The following is a 20,249-nucleotide window of genomic DNA, read 5'->3' as shown; positions in this document are numbered from 1 at the left end:
CCTGAAGAGACAGGCTCTAAGTCCAAGAAAAGCATGGGTCTGCATAGAACTCAGCCACTCACTTGTGACCAAGCTCTTGATGACTTCAGGGAACAACAGAGACCAGGATTGGAGCTTAATCCTGGGGAGAACCAGATGAAAGATGTGGCTCCACCTAAGCAGTCTTTTCTCAACCTGGCATTTTATATTCAGCACAGAATAGGACTAACTTGGACTCCTGCCACCATTGAAGGCTGGATACCACCAGAACTGCCTGCTGTAGGGGAAGTCTGTAAAGGGCCAGCCCCATGAGCCTGAAGACTTGAATTCAGTCCATAGAACACTCATGCAAAGCCCAGAGCATGGTCCTCTCAGTTCTGGGAAGTAAAGAGAAGCAGATCCCTGGGGCTCTCTTGCCAGCCATCTTAGTGTGGCTGAACAGCTGTACACCAGAAAAACCCTGTCAAATAAATAAATAAATAAGTTGCCAGCATCTCTGAAGAAAGACACATGAAGTTGATCCATGACCTTCACATGGGCGTACACATACATATCACACACACACACACACACACACACACACACACACGAGAATTGCCTGTCATGTTATATTTAGAGGTTCTACTTTAGAACAAAAAGAAGAGGTGATTCCTATCCAGTGGTCAGATTTCTGGCCCATCTCAAACCCACTGGATCAGAACATCCATGGATGTGCTGAAGACAACCTACTCTGTCGCCTCTACCTTTCAGTGGTGCCAGAACTCCAGGCTAAAGTGTCTCGCTACACCTGCATGGCCAAAAATCTTCCCCACTATGGCAAAGATTTCATGTGAAAAGCAAATGATGTTTTCTCCCAGCTCTCTGAAAATCAGGTTCTCAGCAGCATTTGTTTGTTCTAAAGCTTCTGCTGAATTTCTTGTGCCGAGAACAATACGCGACACACACACAGTCCACACAGAAGCTCTGGGCTATGCTCTGACGTTCCTGAAGGACAGCAAATTTAGCTCATCAAGCCTCACTCTATTGCCCACTTCATTTCTATAATAGAACCCGAGAAGGTCTAACAAACTAGCTCAGAGTGAGGGCTGAGACGTTTCTACTTCCTCTTCCCGCAGAGATTGATCCCCGCCCCAACCTGAAGCTGAGGAAGGCAGAGTTTTAGTGAATCTTTTCTTATGTTGTAGTTACTCAGCAGCCTTATGTCAGAATTGTACAGCTTCATTCTAAGCATCTATTAAAAGGAACTTTGTAAAACTAAAGTTAAGGAACATCCTAAGGATCTTAGCAACTGAGCCTGAAGGACAGTGGGACATGAGGACAGGTTATTTCCTTCCGTCCTCAAGAACTGTGGCTGGCACAGACTTCAGTACAGAAGGATTCATGTGAGCCATCTCATCTACCCAGAGGACTGTCGGGAGGAGATTTTCCAATACCCAAGTTGTTCTTGGAAGGGCAAGGGATTTGAAGAAGACAGAGCTTTGTGGGCCAAGCAGTAAGAGACACAGGTGTTAGCTGAGAGGGAGACACAGATGTTAGCCTGAGAGGGAGACACAGGTGTTAGCTGAGAGGGAGACACAGATGTTAGCCTGAGAACACATTGATCAATTGAAGGAAGAACAGGGGAAAGGTGGGGAGATCTCAGAATATACCCAAGAACAAATCTGCCATCAAGTATCTAGGCTGTGCATTCCAGACTACATCAGTCAAGTGAAGACTAGGCACTTTTCCATGTCCTGTTCTCTACCTAAATCCTGAAAGGGTGGACACATCAAAAAAGCAAGGAAACAGGCTCAGAAGAACAAGATGGAGAAGGAAAAGCTATTGTGTGCTCATCTACATGCCGTCCTAGAGCCATCCTGAACCAGGGTTGAAGACAAGCATGGACTAAGATGAAAGACATCACCAAACGAAATAACCCAATCAAGAAATGTGGCTCAGAACTAAACAGAGAATTCTCAACAGGGGAATATCGAATGGCTGAGAAACACTTAAAGAAATGTTCAATGTCCTTAGTCATCTGAGAAATGCAAAACGACCCTGAGGTTCGATCTTACACCCATCCGCCAAGATAAAAAACTCCAGTGACACCACATGCTGGCGAGGATGTGGAGAAAGGAGAACACTCCTTCATTGCTGGTGGCAGTGCAAACTTGTACAACCCTTTGGAAATCAATCTGGCACTTTCTCAGAATACTGGGAATAGGGCTTCCTCAAGACCAAGCTATTCTACTCCTTGGAATATACCCAGAAGATGCTCCACCACACAAGGAAATATGCTCAACAATGATCATAGCACCCTTATTCATCATAGCCAGAATCTGGAAACAACCTAAATGTCCCTCAGTCAAAGAATGGATAAAGAAACTGTGGTATATTTACACTATGGAATATTACTCAGCTATTAAAAATAAGAAAACCCAAAAATTTGTGGACAAATGGATGGAACTGGAAATGATCACCTTGAATGAGTTAACCCAGACTTAGAAAGACTCACATGGTATATCCTCACTTATAATTGGACACTAGCCCAAAAGGGATGTCCTCTGAAAGTCTGCACTTACCAGAAGATTGGGATAGATACAGGGACCTCTTATTGGGACCCCTTGTGAGAGAAGTATGGGAGAATAGGAAATAGAAGGATCCAGAGGTCCCTAGAAACCTACAAAAAGAATATCATGATGGGCAGATCTGGACCCGGGGGGTAGGAGGATTCTGCACAAGCTACTGCACCAACCAAAGATAACACATGCAGTAAATATTGAACCCCTCCTTGGATCTAGCCAAGGGACAGGACATTATCCACAGTCGTGTGAAGAGCAGGAATTGACTCTGACATGAACTCTGGAGCCCCATATTTGACTACTTCCCCTTGGTGGGGAGGCCTGGTAGCACTCAGAAAAAGAATAGGAAGGCTACCAAGATGAGACTTGATAGGCTGTGACCATATGGTGGGGGAGGAGCTCCCCTTCTGTCACAGACCTAGGGGATGGGAATAGGGTGAAAGAGGGAGGGAGAGAGGAATGGGAGGAGACAAGCAAGGGGATAAAAATTTAGATGTAATCTGAATAAAATAATAATGATAATAATAATAATTTTAAAAAGAAAGATACATATCTTGGCTAACACTATACTGAGCTTCTTAGTACCACAAACTAAGCTACTACTATACCTGAGAACAACCACAAAAGATGGTGTAGCAGTGCCATCAAAGGATACTGAGTCCAGGACACAGCTGAGGAGCAAAATGTAGTGAGATTAAATTCTACTGATTGTACTATCTTGATTCTGTCCTGTTTACAAGCCAACTAAAACTCTGTAGTCACCAGAGGATCGCATGTGGTTCTTGGCAATGACTTCTGAATGGACAAATAAACCTGAATACAGCCTGTGCTGTCAACACTGGACATCTGGTTGAGCACTGACTTGGGAGAAAAACAAACTGACTCCAGATAACAATGGATAATTTTATTGACCTACCGTCTGGAGAAATGTTCCTTCTTGCTACTTCTTTGGAGATTAAAACTAGGGGTCTTATGGCTGCTAAGAAACACTCTACCACTGAGCTACCTCCCAGCAGTATTTTATTTTATTTTAATTTGAGATAGGGTTTCATTAAATGGCTTATATTGGCCTTGAGCTCCTCCTGCTGCCCAGGAAGGCCTCTAGGATGTGATCATTACTGCCTCAGCCTTTAAAGTAGCTGGAATTAAGGGCTTGTACCACCAGGCCTAGTTGAAAGATGAAATAACCTCTTTTCCTAATACTACTCATGTATAGTTCAAATAACTTGATGATGGTGATGATGATAACAGAGAAACCAAGACAAAGGGTAGGGGAAGATGGTCTGTAAATTTCTCTTTGTGTCTTCTGAGCTTTATCACTGGGTGTCTATACTTTCTAACAGAAAGTAGGATGGAGATTCTCTCAGTCCTATAACAAAGTGGTACCATGCTGGAAGTCAAAACATTAACATGCTGGCTTTCAGGAGACATCCCAGGCCTAAATTATGCCTTTTTATTTTCAGGACTCTGGCAGAAAGATGTCTCAGGCATTTGGGTCCTTCACATCACCCCCGATTTCCTCTCAGCCCCTTCTGGGTAAAGACTGCGAGTGCTCTACATTCCTGTCTTTGACCATCAGTGCCCTGTCAGGAGCTGTCTTGGAAGAACCTTCAAGACTGGGGCTTGAAATCCTTCAGGCTACTCTCTCCATACCTTAAAAAGACTTCATTTTGTCATCTGGTGAAAAATAAGCAAGACCAACCAACAGAGAAACAGCAAATACTCCCTCAATATCATCCTTTTTCTGTTTTTAAATGCTTTATGTATTGGGTACAGCTGATGACTAAGCCAGAAGAGCCTGGAAGCCAGGCTCCCAGCTTTCTCCATTGTATCCTTCTGGGTTTTTGCCTGTCATGTATACTCTGGACTCACTCTAAGAAGTGCCAAAGCCATTTGCCCCAGTCTACATAAAAAGAACATGACCAGAACATGCCCTAGCTCCCTACGACTGCCATTGCCTGACCTGAATGCCTAATCCACCTGAAAGAAACTGTAGGAATGTTCCATGCCTGGCCTGTGGCAAGACTTGCTGAAGGTGAAGGCAGCTGCAGAAAAGCCATTGTTTATTTCTCCGCCTCCTTTTTTGTTGGTGTGTCTTCTAAATCCTTTTTTAAAAAAACGTTAAAGGCTCCTTACAATAACTACTGTCAGTGTAGTTTCCATAGTTACTTCTGATCATGAAAGAAAGTGGGAGGAGTGCATGTTTAGTTGGGGGCTGAAGATGTTGTAGGCATGGAAGTAGCAGTTTACTGCTATTGTTAAGGCAGACAGCTACCTGCAAGCTATTTTGTATGGAAAAAAAGAACTTATCTATGGATGAACTTTATTCCTGGTTTATCATTTACAGTTACAGTGGTAAAGTTGGGGTAAATTTTTGAGGTCTTCTAGTTCAACATTGTCATTTAATAGAAAGTTCAGAAGGTATTTTCCAGGTAAATATGGCTGTAACAAACAATCTGGGACCTGCAACTGGTTCCTAGACTGCTGTTCTTTTTAATACAATTATCTTCTCCTAATCCACACTGTAAGGAACAAAATATTTTATATATTTTACTCTTCAAACATCAATCATTCTTTTAAGAGCTGCCTAGGCTTCCTTTAACCTAAGCCATGCTAAGAAAAGATAAACAGCTATGCTTAACAATATAAACCTTAAGCTCAATAAAATGATGAATGGTCCAGGGTGACAAGGTAACTAATTATTAACTATAACATTAAACAAGCAGTTAACAAAGATTAATCTCCTGTACTACATGCAAACTACATAGATAATCATTAGTTTGGTAATTCCTCTTTTTTTTTTTTTTTTTTTTTTTTTTTTGAGGAAAGGGGGGTTGACATCCTGAATAAAATACTCTGATTTTAAAAAAGAAAGAAAACAAAAACAAAAGAAGGGCTGTTTGTTTGATTGATTGAAATTTTTTATCTTTCTAGCCTGTGTGCAGCATTAGCAAATCTAGGTTGAGCACCCATCCTCAAGGGTGGCCAGCTTTAATAGATCCAATGGGAATTAATTAGGAAGAGGAGATTGTACCTGATCTGTGTTGTCAGCTCCTCCACCATCATAATCATGAATTTATTACATGAGTCTGCTCTGCAATTATTTTCATCCCAATATGGAAAATCCTGCCAGTTGTAATGCCTTACAACCCAGGGCTGAGTAAGGGTCAGGGCAAGCATTGCCAAGAGTCCAAGGCCAGCCTGTTCTACACAGAAAAGTAAAAATGAAAAGTAATGGTTGTTGGGGGACAAGGTATCACTTTCTTCAGTGCTGTAGCCACTGACATGCTGCCTGAGTGCCAGTAAATCATCCTGAGCCCACATTTAAGCAAGAAACCAATTAATGCAGTGAGTCACACACACAAAACAGATGAAAGCAGGAGGGACACTTGGTGGGAATAAAGGTTTCACTGACAGAGAAGAATCAGGATGAAAATGACAAAAGCGCATTATATAAATTAATGAAACAGTCACGATAATAAAACAAAACATCTAAAATCAACAGAAAGAAAACGCCCCACACTATCCTTTTTTTATTGGCAATTTTAGCTTCTAGAAAGAAACGCACTTGGTTATAAAGGACTTTTCTGTGTGTTCCTCCACACATTCACTCATTTGGAAGGGCAGTCCTTCTAAAGTTTAATCTAACTTTAGATTCCCAGCCCCTCCCACCCTGCCCCCCCAACCGCACTCCGCCCATTTTACTAGGAAACAAAATCATGCTGTTTCTGAGGAGCATGTACTTGGGAGATTGCCAGAGCAAACTTGACTTAAACTTCAACTTGTAGTGTTGGACTTTGCTGAAGAAAAGACTGGGTGATGTTGCATTGTGATAATGTGTATACTTTCAAGGCAAAAGGAAGAGTAAAATCCAGCCCATGTGCTAAATGCATAGCCCCACAAATGACCCTCATTAACAGCTGCGGTTACATTTTGGTGACTTGATACACTTGAATCTCTTTTTCCCCCCTCTGTGAGTATCACAAAGGAATTTTTGAATTTCTAATCTAATATATGTATACAAATGATGAAGGCATCACCAGATTATTCATATGTCAGCATCATCTCCTTCCTCTCCCTCCTTCCGTTACTGGTTATTATTTATACTTTGCCAAGTTTTGTCATTTGTAATTCCTCTTCATACTGTTAGAATCTTCCGTATTAGTGTGAAGGCTCATTCAAACACAGAACCAAGAGTATAATTGGAGTCAGTGCAGTGGCACACACGTGTAATCCCAGCACTCGGGAGGCAGAGACAAGTAGATTTCTGTGAGCTCAAGGCCAGCCTGACCAACAAAGCAAGTCCAGGACAGCCAAAGCTACACAAAGAAACCCAGCCTCAGGAAAAAGAAAAAGAATGCAATTGGACTCTCAAAGGAAACCAAAAAAATGCTTCCTGGTATACAAGAGAACTTTGCCATTTCTAACACAACTCTTACCACATACTGTCTCCATCCTTCCATAGCAGAAGTGTTTTATTTTGTCCTTAACTTGACTACGAATCTAGATTTGAACAAGTCATCTCCGGATGTTACAGACATCCTTCAGCACGCGAGGCACCTGAGCTGTGCATGCCAACAACTCATGCTGGTAGACTGCTTGTCTCTTTGTGGGTATCATATGCTCTGTCTCTCTCAGAGCTGTTAGCACTTCTTTCTAACCTATGATCTGAAATATATATATCCAGTATATCCAGTAGCCCAGGATATAATTACTGGTTTTCACAAATCCTCTTGGCCCTGAATAAGCCTTAACACATGAAGAAACAGCTTTATCAGCTTGGAAGAATATCTTCCACTTTTATTTTGATGAGTTCATTTCCTGTATTACTTTTGTTTTCTCCTTCTAGAATTCTAGTTACATGGATGTCAAAGCTATCCTTTGTGTTTCTGAATTTACCTCTTTTCCATCTCTTCTGTCTGATTTTGTTCTTGGAATTTGTATTTGGTTTTCTTCATGTGCCTCTTTAGATGCCCACAGATGTTACCATTTCAGAACCGTGTTTTAAAAAAATTTCCCCTACCCAAAGTTAATTCAATAATGTGCTAATTTTTATATTATACTCTAGCTGATAAAGCAAGTTCTCAAATCTAAAGAAAATACATGTTTTTGTTTGTTTATATGTATCTTGGTCACCTTGTATTTACTCTCTAGTTCTTCATGCTATTGGGTGATTTCAAATACCTCATAAGTCTTAGTTTTTTATTACACTTATGAATAAAGAACAGTGCAGACTCACTACATAAGTTGCTATACTTTCCCTGATACTTCGGCCTATCAGCATTTTCCATTCAGCAGCGCTATGTTTAAATGTCCATTATAAATGATTATGTCCCACCACATGCTTTGCTACTGATAATTCAGAATTCTGTATCAGGTGATCTTGCACAGGTGTTCAGACACAGAGCATCTGCTCTGTCCAGACTCTTCCTTGTGCTTGCATGCCTCTATAGCTAGACTTGTCTTCACCCATCCCTGAGTGCCAAACTAAAGGAGTAGATGACGTGGGAGTCTGTTCTCAGTTCATCAGTAGCCAATTCGACCTTGCTGGAACAAAGAGGCCAAAATGAATGACACAGGTACAACCTCTCATCTCTTTTTCCAAACTGTTCTGAGATAACACTAGCCTGAAATTATTTCCTGCTTGAAAATACTTTGAGAGTCTACCAAAAGAATCTGAAAAGCCAAAACATCTACAGATGAACCAAAAAAAAAAAAGAAAAAAAAAATGTGAGTGCCTAACTATCTCTACATAAAACATGGACCAGGAAAACCCAGGGCAGAATTGTGGACAAAAAGAAAATGCCACAGCACAATCTGACCCAAGGCCAACAAAATCTTACTTCTATCTACGGAGAGTAGCAATGAAAGTCACATACCATCAGAAAGCACACAGGCTGGACCTGTCAGTGATGTAGACACTGCGGTGTGTTTAAAATGACCACACTGGGTTTCTCTGGGGCTTTATGAATGGATTTTGCTACCAAAGCATGAGGAATCCATTCAGCTCAGTGGAGGCCTGGTACAGGGGATGTGGAGGTGACAGCTCAGTGCAGTGCAGCTCCACGGATGCTTTCTGCCCCACTGCTAGTCCCAATCAAAGTCACTAATACCCAGTCATATTCTTGCCTGCCTCGTGTGTTTGTGTGTGTGTGTGTGTGTGTGTGTGTGTGTGTGTGTCTGTGTCTGTGTGTCACACACACCACAGCAACTATCTGGTGCTTAAAGGACTGCCCTGGGTGTCGATCCTGACTACCCCACTTGTTTTGAGCCAGGGTCTCTTGTTGGCCACTGTGCATACCAGCCTAGCTCTTCTGCAAGCTCCTGGGCATCCCACTGTCTCTGCCTCTGTCTCATGGTAGGAATACTGGGGTGACAGGGAGTTTTACAGAGAGAGCCATCTCCCCAGACCTATGCCTCTCATCTTTTACCAACAGCACTAGGACATGTACAAATGGGAGGAATGATGAATGGAGGCAGGAGAAATGCTGGAAAATAATAAAAGAAGGAAGACGGTATTGGACTGAGTTGTCTCTCTCTCTCTTGAGCTGTAGAATCTAGTGCCCTGCTCTACCAAAACTCAACCTCTCCCCAAAAGTGGGAGTAGGGCCAGCTGGGTGGAGAGTGTATGTATTCCATAGACATCCAAACACAATTCCCAGAGACTTCTGAGAAATATGCCTTAGTGTTGGTTCAAAAACTTTAACATAATACCAGTAAACAAAGTGTTATGGAATGTGTGAGTGTGCCTTCTAGAAAAGGCTGCTGACTTAAAAGAAAGAAAAGAAAACCCCTGAGATCTGGCAGACTTGTCACCTTAAGGGAAGGAAAGCAAGGTAACAGAGGAACGTGATAGGGAGGTAGTGAAAGAAGAGCAGAGGACACTGAGAGGCCCAGGTTTGAAGATTCACATAACACACGGGGTAGCAAACATTTGATTAGTTCTGATGAGTTGTGAACAAAACTGGCTGAAAACATCAACTTGTCATAGTTCGGGTTTCTGTTGTTGTGATAAAACACCACGACCAAAAGCAACTTGGGGAATGGAAACATGCATTGCAGCTTCTACTTTCCTGTCCATCACTGAGGGAATCAGGCTAAGAACTCAAGGCAGAAACCTGGAGGCAGGACGGAAAGAGAAGCCACAGAGGAACACTGCTTGCTGCTATGCTATTGCGGGCTTGATCAGTTCTGCTTTCTTATACATTCAGAACACCTGCCCAGGGGTACCACCAACAGTGCACTGGGCCCCTCCACATCAATCACTAACCAAGAAAATACCCGACAGACTTGCCTGCATGCCAATCTTATGAGGCATTTTCTCAATTAAGACCCTTTGTTCCCAAATGACTGTATCTTGTGTCAAGTTGACAAACAGCGAACCAACACACTGCTTCTGAAATGGAAACCCTCTTTGCCAATTGCCGGAAGTGTGATTTGGGTGGTTTTCTCTCTGTCAATATCCCAATTACCTCACAGAGTTGTCCTCAGTAATTTCGACAGTGATATAAATAATGTTCTGACACTGAAAGCATTACACACACACACACACACACACACACACAACAGTTCCCTAGCATTTCTATAATAATTATTACTGATAAATATTCATAAGAAACATAAATTTAAAATTCAGCATGAAACTTTTGAAGAGGAAGTATACACACATACACGCAGATCATCACTGCTGTTTATGGAGATGCTCTCCCATATCCATTCTCTTTTGATTTCCGCTACAACCCTTTGAAGTGTGGGTTATTATGCCCAGGAGAAAACTGTGCTTTAAGGAAATTAAATAGCTTCATAACACTTGCTCCCCTAATAGCTTTCTGAAATTTGAAATCTGATCAGCTTCATTCCAAAAATCTCCATTCAATAAGAGAATTAATAAGGAGAGGAATAGGTGGCAAAATGTTTCTCTAGGAGATTAACTAATTTACGTAGTTTGTAAAGAACACAAGGAGGTTCCATGCCGTCCTGGCTACTACCTAACCACATACCTGCAATGCCAGGAGGAAGACTACAACCTCCTCTAGCCTCCACTCTGCCCCCGTGGGCAAAGTCACAAAGCGGCTGGCTGTTCCTGGGTCACCTTCTTTAATATTAACACAATGTGGCCACTGTGGGGAACTGTATTCTACAGAGAAAGAAGCTATGGTTCTTCGTGTTTAAATGCCCTGAGCTATTAATGCTGAGACCTTTCTCCTGCAGCTGGCACTGTTGGAGCCACTGCAGTGATTTAGAGATTAAGACACCATAGTTCAATAGAAGCTTCTACCCCATCAGAGCAGTACAAGCAGAAATTCCACCTCAACCTGGAATAACCCCATCCGGCCTCTTGAGCCCTCTAGGTCTTGCCTTTCACTGCTATTTGAAGATATTACATAATGCATCTCAGCAGGATCCTAAGTCCCCTAAAGCCACAGTACCTGTTAGGTAGGCTTGGTTTCATAGCCTCATCTCACATTGCCCCATAATAAGCAGAGGGTAGTCATCTAGGAGCCCTTGAAGGGTGGGGAACACCATTTGGATGTCCTCAAGTAGAAGGCAGGGCTACGCCTTGTCAGCCCGGTGTCATCATAGCCACGGGTTCAGAACAAGGCTGTTGGATCATGGCATTAAACTTCCTCTCCACTAACATGCAGTGATAGCTACTTTATGTCTACCTCTTAGCTTACAGAATTCCTTAGCTATTTCCAATGTTTCATGGCTCATCTTTTCATATCTCTATTTTAAGAAGACATGAAAACACATTCTTTATAATGTTTTAATAATTCACTCATTGCCTACTGTGTAAAACCTTTCTTCAGTAGTCCAAGATCACAGCTAGGAAAGGCAGAGCCAAGACTTGGATATAAAGCCTTGTGCTTCCAGGCTTTGTGGACTTCTCTCCCTAAATGCACCTCCTACTCCACATATTCTTAGCCACAATGCTCCAAGTGTGATTTGCCCTGTCATCTTGGCTTAAAGTCCACCGACCAAGGTGAACTTCTACAATGGACCTCATAGAAACAGCATACTCTACCAGCCTTCTTGCAGGCATTTCATTGTAAGAAGGTAAGTGCAATTTCCTGAGAAATAGCCTTTGTGATATTTTAAATTAACCCCAAGATGTACAAAATGCCAAGAATCAATTCTAGAAATTATGTCAAAGACCTCACTGGCCTTCACATTCTAGAGATCAACATAAAACATTATCATAAACTGCCAGAAAGTTAGCTTCAGTATGGGGCAGAGGACTTGGAAGGAAACTTACAGGCAACTGGTTCTATATTTAAAGAAAAAACTCTAAAGGATCTTTGACTAAATAAATGCACCTTACTTTCACCACACCCTCAGGCCATGGGCATTACCCCTGTGGTAGCCAAGCAACAGCTCATGGGACCAGCATACAGGAAACTAAATTTGCAATCTCCACTCTAGCTCAATTTTTTTTCTGGTACCCACACTCTTCTTTCACATGTCCAGGGAGGTACTCCTGGGACATCCATAAAAGATGACATTTTATCTTCAAGATGCTGATGCCCAGAAGCTCTCACTCATGAGATATGGTTGTCTGATGACCCATCCAGCAGTCCACAGTCTACATATATATACAGACTATATATATATATGTGTGTGTGTGTGTGTGTGTGTGTGTGTGTGTGTGTGTGTGTGTGTATATGTGGTTTACATATATAGACTGTATGTATATGTGTGTATATATACATATACATATACGTACACACAGAGAGAAAAGAACTAAACAATAAACTTATCTAGCCCGGCCCAAAGTAGCTCTCAAGCCTGCCTGAGTCTTTACCATCTTCAATAAATATGTATTACAGCTCAAATTCCTCAAGCATTAGATGAATCGTCTATTTATATTACTGTATTAAGCCTTAGCCTAAATATTAAGAACCTACTATGTGCCAGGCATGTTTACAATCACTGGATATTTATTTGGGAACAAAGGGTACAATATTTGTTCTCCTAGAACAAACCTTCCTCAGAAGAATGAAGAGTCAGGGAAAGGAAGGTAGTTTTTGTCACCGAGTGATATGCAAAACCTTCAGGAGTGAATGGAGTCAGTCAACAGTCAAGTGAAAGCCAAAGGAAGTCTCAGTTCACTGCTAGACAATTGCACTCTGTGGACAATCCTTCCATCTGTAGGACTCGCAAATGAGTTGAATTTGCACGAGTGCTCTGAAGCCTCTTGGAGGATGACAAGTCTCCTCTCAAACTGTTCATCTTGTCAGAGCGTGCACCTATGACCCTCTGCAGGCTTCAGAAAAGGTCTGCTACTCCTCCCACATGTACTCCCATGGACTTCTCAAAACACACACACACACACACACACACACACACACACACACACACACACACACCTCATTAAAATGCCAATCACTTCAAGAAGCTTTTAATACATCCTTTTGGCCATCAGCCCTGGGCTTCCTTGTACATACCAGGAAGGAGGAAGGGAGAGCAGACATATAGTTTTCAGCTAGGCTCATACATGTTCCTTATGCCCAGTGGTTTCTGTTTGTGGCCCTACTGGGCATCACCCAGTCCCCCAAGAAGATGAAGCTTAATTTGGATATGTACTGTTCTAGTGACGGAAGATCAGTTGTTGCTGCTTTCTGCTGATTTGGGTTGGGAACTGGCCTCCTGTTTTGAGCTAAATGCTACTGTCTGACTCCAGATCTAGTATCTCTGTTCCCTTCAGCGCCTTTGCTTCTTCTCTGCATTCTGGACTTGCTTTTCAGTGTGCAAACATAAAATCCACAGCCACAGTGGGACAGACTCTGCTGGCTGGTAGATGAGCTGCAATGCTTCTTTTATGAGCTTGGCAACTTTGCTATTTCTCTCAGGCTAACCGGGAGCCTATCCAGCAGCTTCTCAGATATTCCAAGCCATGAAACATTGAGCATCAAATTGGGACACGATGGCTCAAGAAATTCTGTTCCAAATCTCTTATTTTACAATATAGACTCTGAGGTGAAAGCAGAGGTAGTTTTTACAAAAGTTTCTCTGAAATTGTAGCTAACGCCACAATGTTTTGGCTGCCTCATTCAGTACCATTTTTACTAGTGTCAAGAGTTGCTGTGATGTTGATGGGTCTGTGGGTCCCATCTGTGCTGTGTAGAAGGTCAACACACAGAGAAGCCAAGGACCAGAGAAAGAGATAGAGAACATAGTATAGGAAGGCCTGGCTCAGGCATAGAGTAGGGGTTCAACTTGTGACAGTTGAACCTGAATCTAAAGGGGAAATGATTTTTTTATGTATGCTAATGATGCGGTTAGAGGTTGGCCCTGTGGGTTGCAACCCCAAGCAAACTTCATATTGAATGGGAAGACCTCTCCACAGAGCTGCCTTTTCAGAATGCTCCTCCAGCAGAGGAGCACAAAGGTGACTGAGTCTCCTTATGGTTTTATGATGCTTAATGAACAACATGTTCCCTCTTTACTCATTCTCAGCATGAGGCTATTAGCATATTCACCCTCCAAACTTTGCAATGCATGCATAAGTTATCAAGTGAACTGTTCAGAAGCAAGGCTCCTAGTCATGTTCCTAATCAGAGTGTCTCAGTGACTCACTGAAAGCCTCAGAATGAAGGGCCACCAGATAGGCTGGCAGCAAGTCTGACTACACCTGTGTCAGAGAGATACTTATTTCCTCACTTCCACGCATGAGCAGAGCTAAAAGGGCCACTAACAATATAACGTCTTGGTGACTTAATATGTATTTCTATATTAATGCTAGACTTGCCCTCAGAGGCTGCCAACATTAGAAAATAATGATTGTATGTATTGTGACACAAGCTATAGACCTTAATTCTTAAAAGCTAAAAGCTAAATGATTTCATTGCAGTGCCAAGCCATGAAATTCACAGAATCACAGCACTTACTATTTGAAAGAAACTATTTGGGCTCATCTAAATTTATTGATACATCCTCCCCCCCTAGTAATTAGCATAGCTCCTTGTACACAATTGATGTTCAAAGCATCTTTATATGATTACTGATTACTAATCTCTACCCCAGTTTAACATCTGTAGAAACTGAAGTAGTGACCTGCCCAAGTGCACATGTGTCAGAGGCACAAATATCTGACAATAACCTATGACTCATCGTGTCACTATTCAGCTAGATGCCAGCACTGCTGTAAGTGCAGAGGCACTCCAGGGTGTCTAAATATGATGTATGATTCATTATGAAACTAAAATTGCATACCCTTAGGTATAGACTTAAAATGCATGAGGTTGTACGTGTAGAATAGCCTGTGTATGTATGTAAAATTCATGAAGTTGTATGTAGAACAAACTGCGAATGTATGTAAAATTCATGAAGTTGTATGTAGAACAAACTGCGAATGTATGTAAAATTCATGAAGTTGTATGTAGAACAAACTGCGAATGTATGTAAAATTCATGAAGTTGTATGTAGAACAGATACAACATTTAAAAAACAGCTCTCACTATTCACAGGCTAAATAGCTTGTAGTTCATCGAGGACCCAAAAATGTCATATGTGACATAATAAAAAGCCATCCTCTTTGGTGCACAAAAAAAACTGGAACCTCCCAAGATGACAGGGGCTTTCTTTCTTGCCTCAAGGGAACATAACTTAGGGTGCTAGGATTCCAGACAAATAATCGTCACTAAGCCAACCTGGGCCAATGTTTTTTTGGGTCATTTGTCTTAAAAAATGAAAGAATGAAACTCATTCCATTACAGGATTATAGGTAGGAGCTTAAGAGAAAGAAATCAATGCTCCTGTGCATTAGGAGAGGACCCTCCAAAATGGGGTACTGCCAAGCTGTTAGTCTATGGAATTTATAAGACTATAGCAGAAAGTGGGTTGGTGCATGGCGAGAGTTAGTCCATCTACCTACAAGGTGCTCAGGTGCCTCAGTTCTGGTAACATGTTTATATATAGTGGCTAGAAAGAGGTGCTTATTTGGTGGCCTAAGGGGAAGGAAGACAAAAACAAAAAACAAACAAACAGCAACAGAAACAAAAACACAGACCAGGAATTGGATATCAGAGTGTCCACCTGACATCTGAGCTACGGCAGATACAAGATACAAGGACATTTACAGTTCTCAGCCAAGAACCAGATTTAGAACTGTTCCCTTTCAGGGCTCCTGCTCTAAAACTGCCTGGCCAATTTCTATCTCCTGTCTCCTCAGCTGGAGTGACTGTTATCAGTGATCAGAGCCCAGGCTCTGGCTGCCCTAGCATCACAGGACAGGATACCCATCCCCAACAGGCCATTGAAGCAAAGAAGAAAGTGAACAGTAAAGGAGGATTTCCTCAGTGTGAGAACATTGGAAAGAGGAACAAAGTCAATCTTCTGGGTCCAAACTGGTCTTTAGTTTAAATAAAAAGCAACAGGTAGAACTATCTTCAGTCCTGGTCAAGGTGTGGTCTGGCCCATCATTATTGCCTCAGCTCCAGTGTCTCCTGCAAAGTGGACAAGTTTTCAGAACTGTGTGAAACCTCTTTCTGGGAGACAAACAACCCCTACTCTGGCTGGCAGATAGGGAAATGGCCCAGTCGTAAGGATACTTGCTGTACAAGCATGAAGAATTTTAGTTCAAATCCCCACAACCCATGTATAAGTGTGGCATGGGTCCTCACATGTTTTGACACCCCAACACTCTAAGAGGGGTAGATATTTACTGGGGTGAAGAGTTGCTAGGACTTCTTGGCCACCTGCCTAGTCTCAGGGAAGTAATAAAAGAGTGGTCGAGCAGTTCGCTCAATGTTCTTTAACTACTGTCCTAATGAATAAACGCACCTCTTGAATACAATGCCTAGTGGATGTTATTAATTATATTAAGCACAGATAATTTTAGGTGTTTGTTTCCATAATACTTGAAGAGGAAGCTACCCAATTCCACCTCCTGCATAAGATTCCTGCAGGCATGGAAAAGAATTATTTATCTTTGATTAGGGTTCTTGTATGATAAAGGACTCATCCTCAAGATTCTTTATTCACACTGCAAAGTCATTATCTTGATTTCATCTGATTTCATACTTAAAGCCATACCACTTGGCCTCCATTGATGGGTCCAAGTTTTATGCTCAATGTTAACTACATTAAAGAAAAAGGAATGGGAAGACAATAAAAAATGTGGAGGAAATATAGGTAGAATATGTTTCTAAGTCATCGTTACACTAGGGCATAAGTATCCAAGGGAGAAAAGTCACCCAGAAATAGCATAAACCACAACACATCCACCAACCCTCTCCAGCTTTAAAATACCAGGGCCTCAAAGATGGGGAGATGTCTCAGTAAGTAATAGCACTTGCTGGAAAAGGAATTCAGTTCAAATTCCCCAGCATCCATGTGAAAGCTTAGCACAGATGTGTTCCATGCTTATATACCCCAACACTATCAGGATCAGATATTTGCTAGGGGTGAAAATCACTAAGGCTTACGAGTTTCCAACCTAGCTCCAGGTCAGTAGGAAATCCTCCCTTAAGATAATAATGTTAAGAGTGACAGCTCAGGGCACTCAATGTTTTCCTCTAATTTCTATTTGCACACATGGAGATGTGTATGTGCCCTCAAACATACACAATGCACACACAAAATTTAAGACAAACAACAAAAGCTGTCTGGAAGAAGGCAAAGCCATGTTTTCCCTTCCCTGTATACTCACTGCCCCAGCTCCTGTGGGTACCCCAGCACCCAGCTCCTGCATGAAATTTATCTGTTGAGTATTCCCTGGGCAGTCATGGTGATTATTTCCTATGAAGAATGACTGTGAAGCCAGCTCAAACTTGGCATCAGTTTGACGACCTAAGTGTGATTAGCTTAGCAGTTCTTGACAGCTGAGTTCAAAGACCTGTGATCTTTGAGCTATCCAGCTCAGCAACCAGTGGATTTAAATTTTCCCCAAAGTTTAATGTTTCTGTGTTTCATGTATCAACTGTGATGTCCGCATTAGACAGGGAGAAATCTCTTTCATCAAAGCCTACCTTTATGCCAGAGAGTAGAATCCCTGCTTGATATTGTCATATAGCCTCCTTAAAGCCAGGCAGTGAGGTAATTAGGAATCCCATGCACACAAGGAAGTTAGGCCACTAAATAATGGCCCTTAAATAAAGTAGGAGGAAAGTCGCAGGTGAGTTTTACATCTCTTGGGGCTGCTTTTGAGCCCAGACAGCTTGACAACAGAGCCCTTGATCTTCTTTTTGTGACTCTTCTCAGTCCTGAAATATTCTAGATGTCTATGAAATCCAGTTAAGGAAAAAAATGCCTCCATGTCATTGGTAAGGTGGGGGGGTGTGAAACATCCGTGACATCATTAACTAGTTCATCTTCTTTTACCCAAAATTGTGCTTCCTGTCTCTCCACAAACTTCCCACTTTCCTTTTTCAGCTCAATCAAAAGTCATTCACCAATATCAAGCCTTGGTCCTGGGACCTGATGCCCAATACACACACACACACACACACACACACACACACACACACACACACACACACAATGTTAATGGAGCTACCATCCTGTATTATAAGTAGCTCTAGAAGTGTAACTGCCAGCCACTGGTGTTGACGGTGTAGACATCTGATGTCAGGAGAAGGATTGTACAAGATCCTAGCATATCTCTGTCTTCTTCATTTCTTCAGACAGCAGATATGGGACGTCTTCTTCTTCCTCTCCCTCTGGATCTTCAGAAATTAAATCATGCAAAAATATCTTTAAGCACCTACTTAATTCCAGACTCTCATCAGTAAGAAGAATCTAGAAATAATTCAGGGTCTGCCTAGAAAAAGACTTGGAATCAGAAAAGCAGAGGCTGATGAAATAAGAGCTGACATCAGAGTTCTAGAAAAAAAAAATATATATATATATATATATTTATAACTCCTCTAGAGATAGAGGGGAAGGCAGTTCAGTTAGGCTAGGTTAGTGGTGCTTTTCACATGGCACTGTTCTTGACAATGCTGGTAATGTATGCTTTCAAGACTATTGTGCTTTAGGATAATCGTCTCACAAGCAAACATTTTCAAGGTTAGGGAAAGTGGCATCCAACAGAGTAGACTACCTGTCATGGACTTCATCAATGCCTGCAACATCTTCGAAGTGGCAACTGTATGCCAGGCTCAGGAATCCTGGCCACAGGAGGGCAGGGGGCAAGGGAACAAGTGATCAATGAATGAAACAGATGTATGAGGTTGAGGCAGAACTCACCTGCCTGGAGCTACCAGACACAGCCACCAAGCTACATGATAGGGGAAGCAATGGTTCACCAGAAAAATGGAGCACGGAGAGAGGAAGCACGGGCTTAGAAAGAATGTTCAGGGCAAATGACACCACACAGACAAAAGACAGAGGTAAACAAAAACACTCCACATTGTCAGTCTTCCTGCTGAAAAAACCTTGGAGCTGGGGGTAAAGCTGGAGCAATATATGAGCCATACTTGATCCATTCACTAGAAATGGCTGCAGTAAGAAGAAACAAGAGCAAGGAGACATGCTGGCAAGGAGGTCATCTGGGCCAGAGTAGGATAAATATGCCCATGAAAGGAAGATAAATGACAGGCCCAAAGTGGAAATGGAGACTGTGTATCAAACAAGAACACGTGTTTGAAGATGGGGTAATTAGACGCACACACAAAGATGGGACAATGAGTTACTACCTTAGTAAACTTTAGGTAAAGACCAAAAGAGAGAGAGAGAGAGAGAGAGAGAGAGAGAGAGAGAGAGAGAGAGAGAGAGAGAGAGGGCATTGAGTAAGCCATGTATCTCAGCAGGAGTCTCCTCACTGACACAATTCACCCTTTCACCCTTACTTTTCCAGTTCAAGCAAAGTTGTCTTCTAACCATGGAACTACCAACCTGGTGACCATTCTCTGGCCCCTGGAGTGGCACATTAAGGCACATGCACTTGGCTGCCTCCAACTTTCTCTGGGATTCTGGGTATCCCATCCCACTTAGATGTTCAGAAGATATAGGAAGTCCTGGCTGACGCTCTCACAAATTTCTTCACCTTCGGGTATATGCAGGCTTTAGGCCAGCATCAAAGCAACCCTGCAAATGGATAAAGGTGATGGAGGAAAGGGGAAACCAACACAAGAGTGAATGCCAGCAAGAACCTTGGTACAGATAATATGGTGGAAGTGGGCAGACTGAAGTCAAGACAAAGCAGATGTACTGGAAAGAAACAGATATAGGAAGTAATGCTTCCCAGTATTTGGTATTGTTCCATGGACTGGACAGTTAAGGACACTTACCTGAGAGACAAGAGTCATAGTGACAAATTGTTACCTCCATAAAATATAGAGCTTCCACAAATAAAACAGGACCAACATCTCCTGTCCTAATTCAATATCGGGATGAATGTGGATGTGCATAGTGCATGCCAACACTGTGTTGGTCGATATAAAAGCTGAAATTATCTCATGAATCTGTAATCACTGTAAAAATAGATACTGAGTTGAATCTCAGGAGTAGAAGCACTATGAGCCAAATACTTCACTGCAGTAGATTACATCTGAATGAATTAAGCCTGGAGGTGGTGGGGAGGGGGAGCACTCCTGCCTACTCTGGGCACCATGGTAACCACCTAATAAAATGCTGGCCACGCCTCTGGAAACATTCTTTTGGCCCTTAATAAGTAATAAAATATTGAAGATTTTTCCTAGACTGAATAGTATTAACTTAATTTCATATGCTGAATCCTGTATTCTTGCCTTGGTATTTCAAAATATG

The sequence above is a fragment of the Acomys russatus genome, chromosome 1 (genome assembly GCF_903995435.1).
Source record: "Acomys russatus chromosome 1, mAcoRus1.1, whole genome shotgun sequence".
NCBI classification, from domain to species: domain Eukaryota; kingdom Metazoa; phylum Chordata; class Mammalia; order Rodentia; family Muridae; genus Acomys; species Acomys russatus.
The sequence above is the reverse complement of the archived record's forward strand: the minus strand, read 5'-3'. Positions refer to the sequence as shown.